The sequence below is a fragment of the Lissotriton vulgaris genome, chromosome 11 (genome assembly GCF_964263255.1).
Source record: "Lissotriton vulgaris chromosome 11, aLisVul1.2, whole genome shotgun sequence".
In the NCBI taxonomy this organism is placed as follows: domain Eukaryota; kingdom Metazoa; phylum Chordata; class Amphibia; order Caudata; family Salamandridae; genus Lissotriton; species Lissotriton vulgaris.
Window position 1 is genome coordinate 356,833,009 of NC_141699.1, and position 11,158 is coordinate 356,844,166.

The 11,158-nt window shown below is 47.7% G+C and overlaps 1 protein-coding gene across 2 annotated transcripts in view; it reads right to left on the reverse strand.

The window, feature by feature from the left end:
- The window catches only part of GPAT2 (glycerol-3-phosphate acyltransferase 2, mitochondrial), a 1,776,577-nt gene extending 1,766,842 nt beyond the window's left edge, over positions 1-9,735 (reverse strand). For both annotated transcript variants that reach the window (XM_086944751.1, XM_086944750.1), the window contains exon 1: positions 9,636-9,735. The gene's annotated coding sequence lies outside the window, so the exon portion shown is untranslated. The remainder of the gene's footprint in view (positions 1-9,635) is intronic.
- Between the last annotated feature and the right edge of the window lie 1,423 nt (positions 9,736-11,158).

Sequence of the window (11,158 nt, forward strand, 5' to 3'; positions counted from 1 at the left end):
CTACACGCGCGCTCGACGCTCTTTCTGCGAATATATATAATAAATAAATAAACCAGTTTGCAACACAGAGCCTTGGGTCATGGTCCTCATTTGGCGGGATAAATCAACATTACAATGGCGACGAGGAGTGGGATCTCCCACAGACACCCTCCTAACTAGAGAAAAGTCAAGGAGAGAAGGAAGGAAGACCAAGGGACACCAGGGACCCAAGCTGGTACAGTGTCCAGTGCAAACATTAACTGGAGGAGCAGAAGGAGCGTGGCAGAGGCGTGCAAGAGAGGGCAACACCCTACCAGTACCCCAGAGCCAGAAGGCATGAGAGACCAGCTATTAAGCAAGGTAGGAGGGCAGCGGTGCCCCACCAGGCCCTGGCGGAAGGAGGAAACAAAGGGGGAGGAAGAGAATCCCGTTCCGACACGAAGCAAGAGGAAAGTACAGGCAACCCCAGGAACCGGGGAGAAAACACCAGCGCGCCTGGCAGCCCCAGAAATCAAGGGGAAGAACCAGAGCGGCAAGAAAAAATGAGCACCCAAGCGACCTCGCTCACAGCGCTGATCCCATTTCTGCCCAAGCCAGGCAATCCCCAAATGAAGTGGGAGGATTGGAAGGAGAACTTCAAAAACTACCTGGAAGCACTAGAAGACGAAACCGGGGAAGAGTTCTCAAGTGCGAGAAAAAACGATTACTGCTGCATAACCTGGGCCCTAAGGGAATCAGAGTGTTCAAGAACATAGAGCCAGTGCCCCGGCAAGCAGCTGACGACGATGTGTACAAACACGCCCTGGAAGACCTGGACACGCACTTTCGCCCCACGGTATGTGTCTCCGTTGATCGCTACAACTTTCAACAGAGAAAACAAGGTGAAGGAGAACCCCTTGAAGGTTACGTGGCAGCGTTAAGGAGACTAGCGTTCACGTGCAAGTATGCAACGCTCCAAGATGACTTTATAAAGGATCAGATAGTGACGCATACCACCAACAAAGCCGTACAGGACAAGTTGTGGGCACATGCGAAGCGACACTAAAGGAGGTGATTGCGATGGTGAAGACAGCTGAGCTTTCGAAACGTTGCGCAGAGGCGGCGAAAAGGGAGAATGTGCAGAGAGTGATGGTCAACAAGGTGGATGACACTGAAGCGTCAGGAAGACACAAAATGGCGCCACGAGAGAGCAGAGGAATCAGCAAATGGGCGGGAAAACCAGGGCAAGCAGGGAAGCAAGCAGGAGACAGCAAAACTGCATGCTACAGGTGCGGAAGTACGAACCACGCGGCCCAAGACAAGCGATGCCCAGCTTTCCGCGCCAAATGCACGTACTGCGGCCTGATGGGCCATTACGAAAAGGTGTGTCGGCGAAAAGGGAAGAAGTTGATGGTAAAATTCATTGCACAAACTCAACCAGAAGTAAAATCGGAGGAAGTATCGGATGAAGACGACCGGGTGCTATGCATCGAAGAACAAGTGATGGGAATTGACACCAAACGCTCTGATAAACCACGTGCAGACATGCTGATTGAGTGAGTGAAGATAAGAATTGCAATAGACTCGGAGCCCCATACACCATAGTCCAGAGGTCGGTATGGGAAGAAGAATTCAAGCCCATCCTGGGTTCCAGATTGGGACCACCAGACATACGTCCGATCTCGTACACGGAAGACCCATCCCCATGGTAGGCTACCGGAGCCTGAAGTTTGAATTCAGAGGGAGAACTGCAGTGTGCAAACTGTATGTAGCAGAGAAAGGCCCCTCCGTACTAGGATGGCGAGATCAGGGAGATCTTGGAATCAAACTGGATCCGGGTGGGGCGGAACAAGTGTTGCTGATGGACTGCGGCAAATGGCCAGACGTAGAGAAAGTGAGGAGAGATTTCCCCAAAGTGTTCGGGGGAAGATAGGCAAGTTGGAGAAGTTCATGCACAAGATAGTACTAAAGGAAAACTCCCAACCGGTGTCCCACAAGGTCCGAAACCATACCTATAGCGGTAAAAGAAGCGGTAAGACTCGAACTGCACAGACTGGAGGAACAAGGAATCATCGAACCCATCGACAGTTCGGAATGGTTGGCACCCCTAGTGGTCGCCAGAAAACCCAACGGCAAGGTGCGTTTGTGCGTGGACCTCCGCGAGTTGAACAAATTCCTCGTCGTGGAAAAATTTCCCTTGCCAAGGATCGAAGAAATGTTAGCCAAAACACGAGGAGTCAAGTGGTTTTCCACGGTGGATCTCACGTCCGCCTATCATCAAATAGACTTGCACCCATCCAGCCGGAGATTCACATCGTTCATCACGCCCTACGGATGCTATAGGTTTTGCAGGATGCCCTTTGGGCTAGCGTCCGCCGCAGCGGTGTTCCAGAAACTGATGCACCGCCTGTTTAAAGATGTCGATGGCATCCAGTAAGTCCAAGACGACATCCTGGTCATGGGGATGGACCAGGAGGACAATGACAGGAAACTCAACAAAGTTCTGAGTGTGCTACAGGAGAAAGGCCTGACGGCGGAATGGGAAAAGTGTAAACTGGGCATGACAACCGTCACGTAGCTGGGGCACAAAATATGAGGACAAGGGATCACCCCCAAGAAAGGAAATGTAAAGGCCATTTGCGACGCCAGAGCTCCAATCAACAAAGAGGAAGTGAGGTCATTCCTAGGCATGGCAGAGTACTATAGCAGGTTCGTCCAGCACTTTGCCACGAAAACCCATAAACTGAGGCAGCTGGTCAGAGAAAAGACGGCGTTCCAGTGGGACGAGGAAGCACATAAGGAGTTCGAAGAGTTAAAAATGAACATCAGCCTAGCGGTGCCGCTACACGGGCACGATCCTTCCGGACAAACGATTTTGACCATGGATGCCAGCGATAAGGGACTAGGAGCGATACTGGCGCAGGAAAGAGGACAACACAGTGGAAACCCTGAGTTTTGCGTCCAGAGCGCTATCCCCCACGGAACAAAAGTTTAGCGTCCTTGAGAAGAAAATGCTAGCTGTAACATGGGCCATGGGGAAGTTCGGACAGTTCCTGTGGGGAACGAGATTCCGGTTGCAGACCGACCACAAGTCACTGGTCAAGGTGCTCACCTAGAGTGGCCACGACACGGCCACTCCGCGCATAGCCACAATGACACTTAAGCTCTTAGACTACAGGTATGACGTAGTATACATTCCTGGCATGCGTAATAAAGTTGCGAATCTCAGCAGGGCCGCGGCCATGGAAGAAGCGCCTAATCCTGATCTGGAGAATGAGGAGATGGTAGTGGTGATGGAGGATACGGAAAGTGCCATCAGCAGGCAGGAGTGGGCACAAGCTTACGGAGAAGATGAAGAGTTGCAGGAAGTCAAAGACTGCCTCATAAAAGGATGGCCAGAAAAGAAGAGATTGAGAGAAATGATCGGAAAATTCTATGAGGTGCGAGAAGAATTATCAGCGAGCGATTCCGGCATCTTCTTGCATCGAGGTGACAAAGTAGTCACTCCAAAATCATTGGTGGCAACCCTCCTGTGTCAGCTACATGAAGGTCACTTAGGCATCGTCAAAACAAAGGGGAGAGTGAAACAAATGTACTGGTGGCCAGGAATGGATATCCAAGTGGAATGACACGTAAGAGACTGCGCCCAATGCCAATGCGCTGACAAAACATTGAAACCATTAAGGCCGGCATTAGGTAGATTTGAACGCCCATGTAATCTGTGGGAAGATGTGTCAGTTGATATTCTGGGTCCAGTGTTGGACAACCAAGGGACGGCAAAGTACATGTGCGTCATGATAGACAAATATTCCAAGTGGCCGGAAGTTCATGTGCAAGAATAAATGGAGTCAGACACAGTGATAAAGTTCCTCACATCTGTGTTTGTAAGAGAGGGAATTCCGAGAACTATCCTGACAGACAATGGCCCTCAGTTCACATCAGAGAAATGGAACAGGTACACAGAGAGAAATGGAATTAAATCCAAGCACACTTCAGTGCATCACCCTGCAAGCAATGGACAGGTAGAAAGATTCAACTGGGTCCTCATGGGGTCCATCCAAGCTGCCATAATGAAGGGCAAAGACTGGGAAGCAGAAATCCAGAGCATGATGTGGGCGTACAGGATCACACCCACCTCAACTGAATACAGCCCCTTCCAAATCTTGAGGGGTAGGCACCCCTTCACTAAGGACAATGTGATTTGGAGAGAAAAAACCATCACCAGCAAATGGTCCCCGGCAGTAGTCCAGCATAATCTGGAGAAGGCGCAAAGGGTGTACACTGAGTACTACAATCGGAGGAGGAAAGTGAGAGAAGCGGATCTGGAAAGAGGAGAATAGATGAGGGTGAAGTTGGCAGTACTGAAAAAGAAAGGAGAAAGTAAGTACAGCCCGCCCCTTAGAGTGGAGGAAGTGTATGACAGAGCGGCGTTACTCAGTGACGGGAAAGTGTGGTCCCAAGATCGCATGGTGAAGATAAACAAAATTGTAAGATGGCCTACTGAAGGAAAAAGCAATCACTCAGACCTCACACAAGAGGATGGAGTGGAAAGTGCGACTGCAGGAGACGACGGCCAAGAAGGAGAGAAGACCCAGAAACACTGAGTGGAAGAGAGACAATAGCCGAAAGGGGTGTCACGCCCCAGAGAGAAGAACCAGGTATGCAGAGAGAGGCAGCCGCGAGTCATGCACCAGAAGGAGCCCGTGAAGTCAACTCTCCGGTAAGATGCACACGAGCAGGAAGAAGAGTGGTCAGACCCACACGCTTTAGAGACTTTATAGTGGAAGACTGTTGAACAAATGAACTCAATTGTTGTGTGTGAAAAAAGGGAGATATGTAGTGTGCGCTCCAGCTTTCCGTCGTAGTGCGTGTGACGTAACACGCTACGACGGGAAGCGGCTGAGGAGTGCGCATGCGCGAACGGCGGTTCGCGACCCAGCAGCGGCGCTACACGCACGCTCGGCGCTCTTTCTGCGAATATATATAATAAATAAATAAACCAGTTTGCAACACAGAGCCTTGGGTCCGGGTCCTGGTCCTCATTTGTCGGGATAAATCAACATTACACATTCCCCCCGTTGGGGGCATGAGTTACTTATACCTTAACAGACTTATTATATTTCTAAACAAAAATAAAGGGGCATGGTCATCTGGTTAGATGGAGGGTAACGCCTACATTAAATCAGTCTTTTATATTTACAGGGACTTATCATGGTCCGACACGGAGGAATTTTTTCGAATGAGAACAATTTTGCAAAACGACTTCTAATAGCTTTTTTCAAATGAAGGACGCAAGTTCACGTCTGTGTTAAACATACAGTAATGGGACCCATGTAATTGTAGAATACGCCTTGTAACATGCATTTTTTGGCACAGTCCACGCTTTTTGGAGTTACAATTTTGAGGAAAAAAAATGTCCCCTTCATTTCTTTATATCAAGACCACTTCAATTACATTGCATAGTTCAAGAACCTCATGGATACCAACTCTCCACACGTTTTGCTTTCTATACCTGTACTATCTAGAACAAAATAAAGGCTGTGAAACACTGTCGGTACCTTGTGATTACAGTATACTTAATATACAGTTGTTAGTCAGTCACCTTCCTGCTGGTTTACATTTAGTTTATATTTTCTTTTCCAGTGCAGAGTGAGAGCCTAAACGTTGCTGAACAGTATCTTCTACTATTGATTAATACTTCTATTACTACTCGAAACCAATTACAAATTATTTTCTGCTGGTTGAAAATGTAAGTTTTGACTATTAAGAGGAAGCAATCTTTCTTAATTTGTCCTCTTTTTTAAAGATGGACCCAGGGACTTCCCATTCTAATGTACTTATTCTCTTGTTCTCACTTACTACAAATATATACCAGCCAAGTTTGACACCTAGAGGTTCTCCGGACCATTTGTCTTCACGCCATATGCATCGTATCTGACCCGATTCAACCTCGTCTATATGTTAAAGGTCAGCCTCTTGATTTAGTAATTCAGTAGTAAGACCTACCACAGCTGGTGTTTTCTTCTTTTTTCTTCCTTCTTTTACGCCTTGAACCGTTTACTTTGTAGCCACTATGAGAAACTAATTGTTCATCCTTTATCACTCCATCTGCATGCCTTTACATCACTCTTAATTCCCTAATCATTGCTGGTTTACCATCCACTTGTCTGTTTTTCTCTCATCTATGGGCTTATACACGTACGCCCTCTTAATTTTTTTTTTTACACTAGGAGTAGGTTGGGCAACTAAGTAACTTATTACTCAGTAAATGTAAATTCAACACATGTTTTTACTATCATACAGCCTTGAAAAAGTCACCTTAGTGACGAAACACGTGTCGGCTGTTGTCTTTCACCGAAAGCTGCTGTACTATTTGGACTTGGAAACGCCATCATCAAAGTGTTCAGTCCTTGTATAAATAATTTTGCTTTCTTTCTGTAAATTTTTTCATGAAATTTACATGTCAATGAGATTGAACATGAATGACTTTCTTCTGTATTTATGTAACCTGTGAAAAAGTAACAAAGTTCTTCTAGCAAGTCATATATGACACTAAACAGCATTAAATGATCTGAGTGCCGTGGTATATTTCCTTAAGTATATTGTAGGACGAGGCCATTGTTCGTTGTGTACTCACACCCAAGATAGTGGGGTGTTTTATTACCCTGAGTGGCACCACGATTCTTTACAGTTAAGTTTTACTTGCCTAGTGGTACTACCTGCCCATCAAATGTGTTTGTGTTATGAGGGGCGACTTTTTCTTCCACCACTACCCTCTTTGTTTATTGGACAAAACATCTCACGGTGCTAATGCATGCGGGGAAGAAGTCACTGGGCACTCCCTGTGCCTTTGTATTATCGGGCCCCGCATTAGGCTTGGACATCAACCTCCCATCTTCCTTACGCCTGCTACCTCACACGCAACAACCCCCCCCCCCCCCACCCCCCTCCTCATGTACACTAGGGTGACCAACCGTCCGTAAATTTTTTGGACAGTCCGTAATTTCGGCCGTCTGTCCGTTGACCATGAATGATCCTTTAACGGACGCCATTTGTCCGTAATTTTAACCGGGCACAGCTTCCACCCACCTCCCGTCTTAACTCCGAGGCTGTTCCAAAGCTCAGATACCCAGCAGCATTGGAGAGGCACAGCGGGATGGGCCTCACACCTCCAGCCCTTGATGAGCTGTTAAGAGGTGCTCGAAGGTGACAGAGGGAGGGGCTGTGGCTTCAGGAGCAGGGGCTCCTATTCAGATGCAAACAGCCCTGAATGCGTCTCTGCAATTTAGAGAGGGCGCCGCCTCACACATTCCCTTTCTGCCAGGGCCCCAAACATCCTAGAACCGGCCCTGATTGCAGCACTGGTTCTCTTCACAGAGCGGGTCTTCAAACATGCAGCCTATAATGTAATAAAGTAAAGAAATGGCACAATCGCACCCACACTGATTAACAAAGTATAGAGAACAATCAGTTAAATCAGTTCTCTTGGAGTATCTCCTTTACGTACTGTACATCACAGTGGGGGCTGGCAAAACTAACATTTTGGACAGGGAGCCTGTCTTCTCGTTGTCTTGTCCAGGAGGGGGTGAGGAGCCCTACCCCACCCTGGAAGAGACCAAGATGACACTAGAATACTGCATGCCCACCCCTGTGCCCACTCTGGTGGATCCTGTTCCCCCTCCTGTGATCGCTCCTGCCCCCCCCCCCCCCCCAGTGATGGCTCTTGTGCCCGACATGTGATGGCTCCTGACCCCCCCCCCCCACCCCCCCCCCCCTCCTGTGATGGCTCCTGTCCCCCTCCTGTGGGGGATCCTGTCTCTGCCCTGGGTGGCTTCTGTCCCAGTCCTGGAATGGCTCCTGCAGCGAGGGTGAAGTTCTTGATGGGCCTCTTCTCAGAAAGGCTCAGCTCAAAATTAATATGAAAAGGTGGGCGAGTGAGTAAGTGAAGGGATGGGTGGATAGCTGGATGAATTAGTGAAAGTGAGTGAGTGGATGAATGAAAGATTGAATTGAAAGATAATGAGAGAGGATGGCTGGATTGATGAGTGAGTGCAAGGATGGAAGAGAGAAAAGGTAAATGGCCGGATGTATGGGTGGAAGGGTAGCTGGATGGGTAAAAGGGTGGATGGATGAGTGAAAGCGTGGATGATGAGTGAGTTGATGGATGAGTGAAATGATAATGATTGATAAACTGATAAGTGCAAGGGTGAATGGATGGACAGATGAGCGAAAGGGTGGATGCAAGGACGGATGAGTGAGTGAAAGGGAGGGTAGATGGACAAAAGGATGAACAGATGAGTGAAGGAGTGAAAGGATAAATGGATGAGAGAAAGGATGGATGCGTGATAGGGTTAATGGATGGATTCATGAGTGGATGAGTAGATGGGTGGATGGATGGATGGAAGGATTGCTAAGTGAAAGGGTCGATGGAGAGAGAAAGGGAGGATGGATGGTTGGATGGATGGATGGATGGATGGAAGGATTGCTAAGTGAAAGGGTCGATGGAGAGAGAAAGGGAGGATGGATGGTTGGAAGGATGAGTGCCTGGGTGGATGGATAGTAAGTGAAAGGATGGCTGGATGGGTAAAAGGGTAAATGGCTGGATGGATGCGTGAATGAATGGATGGGTAGAAGAGAGGATGGATGAGTGTTCAGATGGATAGGGTGAAAGGGTGGATGGATGGATGATGGAAGAGTGAAAGGATGAATGAAGGGATGGATGAGTGAAATGATAGATGGACGGATACATGATGAATAGGTTTGCAAATGGTTGAATATGTTTGGATATGGCTGGGCTTACTTATACACTATTGCGCGACCTCTGATGTGTGTTTAAAACTTATCCAATTGTCCTGAAGTTTTGTCCTGAATTTTGACCTACTGTCCTGAATTTGTGTCCTGAATTTTGACCCTTTGTCCTGAATTTTTACAGTCACCGTCCTGAATTTGCACCCATAACAGTTGGTCACCCTAATGTACACACACAAGCTCCAAATGTTCTTTCCGCACAGGACGCTGTCCCGGTCAATCGGATTTCGAGCCGGCCCTCAATAGGATGGTAGTACAGTAGCAAACTCCTCCAGTAACCTACTGAGTTATTAGGCAATCAAGGGGTGTTTCACACCTTTAGAAAAACTTTTTTAAAAAACTAACGAGTATGAAAAAGTGGTGTCCGGTATAGTAAAAACAATATTTTCCAAAGACAACACTGAAAGCAGGCAGGAGAAGACTAGGAATTAGAGAGGAACATAATAAAGAAACGTGGTAATGTTTTCGGAATTAGCAATAACAAGACTAAAGGTTTGTTGAAGTGGCGACGCTAGCTCGGTCCTAGCCGTTTTTTGGTAAATGGGGCGGTTCAGGTGTCAAGGCGGTAGGTAGGGTGTTTCCGAGGGTCGGTAATCGGGGACCGTGTGCTGGACAAGGAGATTATTCAGATATGTTATGGCGAGTCAGTGACCGTAGCGGGAGCCGTTACATTTCTTGGTAGGTTAGTGGGTCGTCGGTATGGCGTTTAGCTCAGAAACATTGTGGTTTGTATTTAGCAGCGAGTGCTAGGGTGTGGCACCTTCAGAGCATAGCAGAACACACTGGGAGTGCCTAGGCCGAGCTGAGGACTCTGCGCAACACTTTAAGCGGGCCGATATAAAAGGATTTGCGGTCGCAGACGAACTCACCAGCATCTAGAGAGAGGCGTCCCAGATCCCAGAGCTAGTGGAGCCGGTGCGTCACGTTACGTTACGTCACGTTACGTCACCCACGTCACGCCTCGCCGACGTTTTTGATGGAATATTCCACAAGCTAACGTGGTGGGGGAGAGGGCGGGGCACCCAGTTACTATATGTCGCTGTCAGAGCGAGTTTTCAATTGCATGTCTGTAGAAAAACGTTGAATAGGCAGGGAGGGCTGGGGTAAACTGTAGCGCAGAAAAAGGGCCGTTAATATGTGAACTGCGCTCTTGCAGTACAGGTGATTTGCCTGGATAAATAGCCGTGTGCTATGGACTGGAGGTAGGGTGACCAACTGGCATGCGTGCAAATTCAGGACAGTGAGTGTAAAAATTCAGGACAAAGGTTCAAAATTCAGGACAAGAGGTCAAATTCAGGACAAAACTTCAGGACAAAAGGTAAACATTACAGACACGTCAGAAGAGGTCGAGCAATAGCATATAAGTAAGTAAATAGACAACCACTTAAGTACAAGTCAAAATAAGTTTATAGTAGGTTGAGACAATCGTGCTCTTCGCGGTTTTTCAGTATGCCCTCAGCTTGCTACCTTAGACGATGCAAAACTCGCATCTCACTCCAGCAGGTACATTAGTCACCAGACAGTGGTAAACCACACCTGAATATAAATGAGGCTACTTTTATTGTTGATTGAAAACTACTACATATACAAGGAACTTTGCAGTGCCAGTCACCCAGTAACAAAACTGCCCCCTTTCCAGCCTCCCATGGAAACACCTGATGCCTGGTCCTGCTCGTCCGGCCTTGCTACCAACCTCCAATGGTGCCCCTCATCTTCACAAAGAACGTCTCTCATGTTTATTTAATTTCTTTTATAGTGCTACTCATCCCAAATATGTAGGGCAGGGTGTCGGAGTGCATTACATCACACACATCCATCCATACTAATATAATAAAGAAAGAGCCCAAACCTTTGAGGCGGGTAATCTCAGGAACCACACCACCAATCACAACACCCAATACAGCGTTGAAAAGGGCAGTTGCAGCAGAAGGACATAGGCTATGCAGACGTCCACCATATACATATAAAAGGTAAAAGAACTGTGCCAGCAAAGTACTCCCTTGTGGGCGTGTCTGCGTTGTGCTGGGGGTGTGACAAATGCTGGGGGCGTGTGGTACGTTCCGCCCTTCATGCCATGTCTCATATTGTGTGCAGGGGGCGTGGGCGTGTGCAGGGCGTGGGATTATGGGGAAAAAAAGCGAGCGTTGTGCCCAATATTTCATTGTTTTTTCTTCCCAGGTTCTGTACATTCCAGCTCCGGGTGTCCACCCTGCTCCCTTCAAATACCCCTGCACCCCATAATCATAACCCACCCTTACTCCTTAAAATACCCCAACACCCTTAAACACTAACCCATCTTAACCCTATAAATATACCCTGTACCCCAAAACCCAAACCTATCCCTAAACCCTAAAAATACCCCTGTACCTCAAAACCCAAACCTACCCCTGAA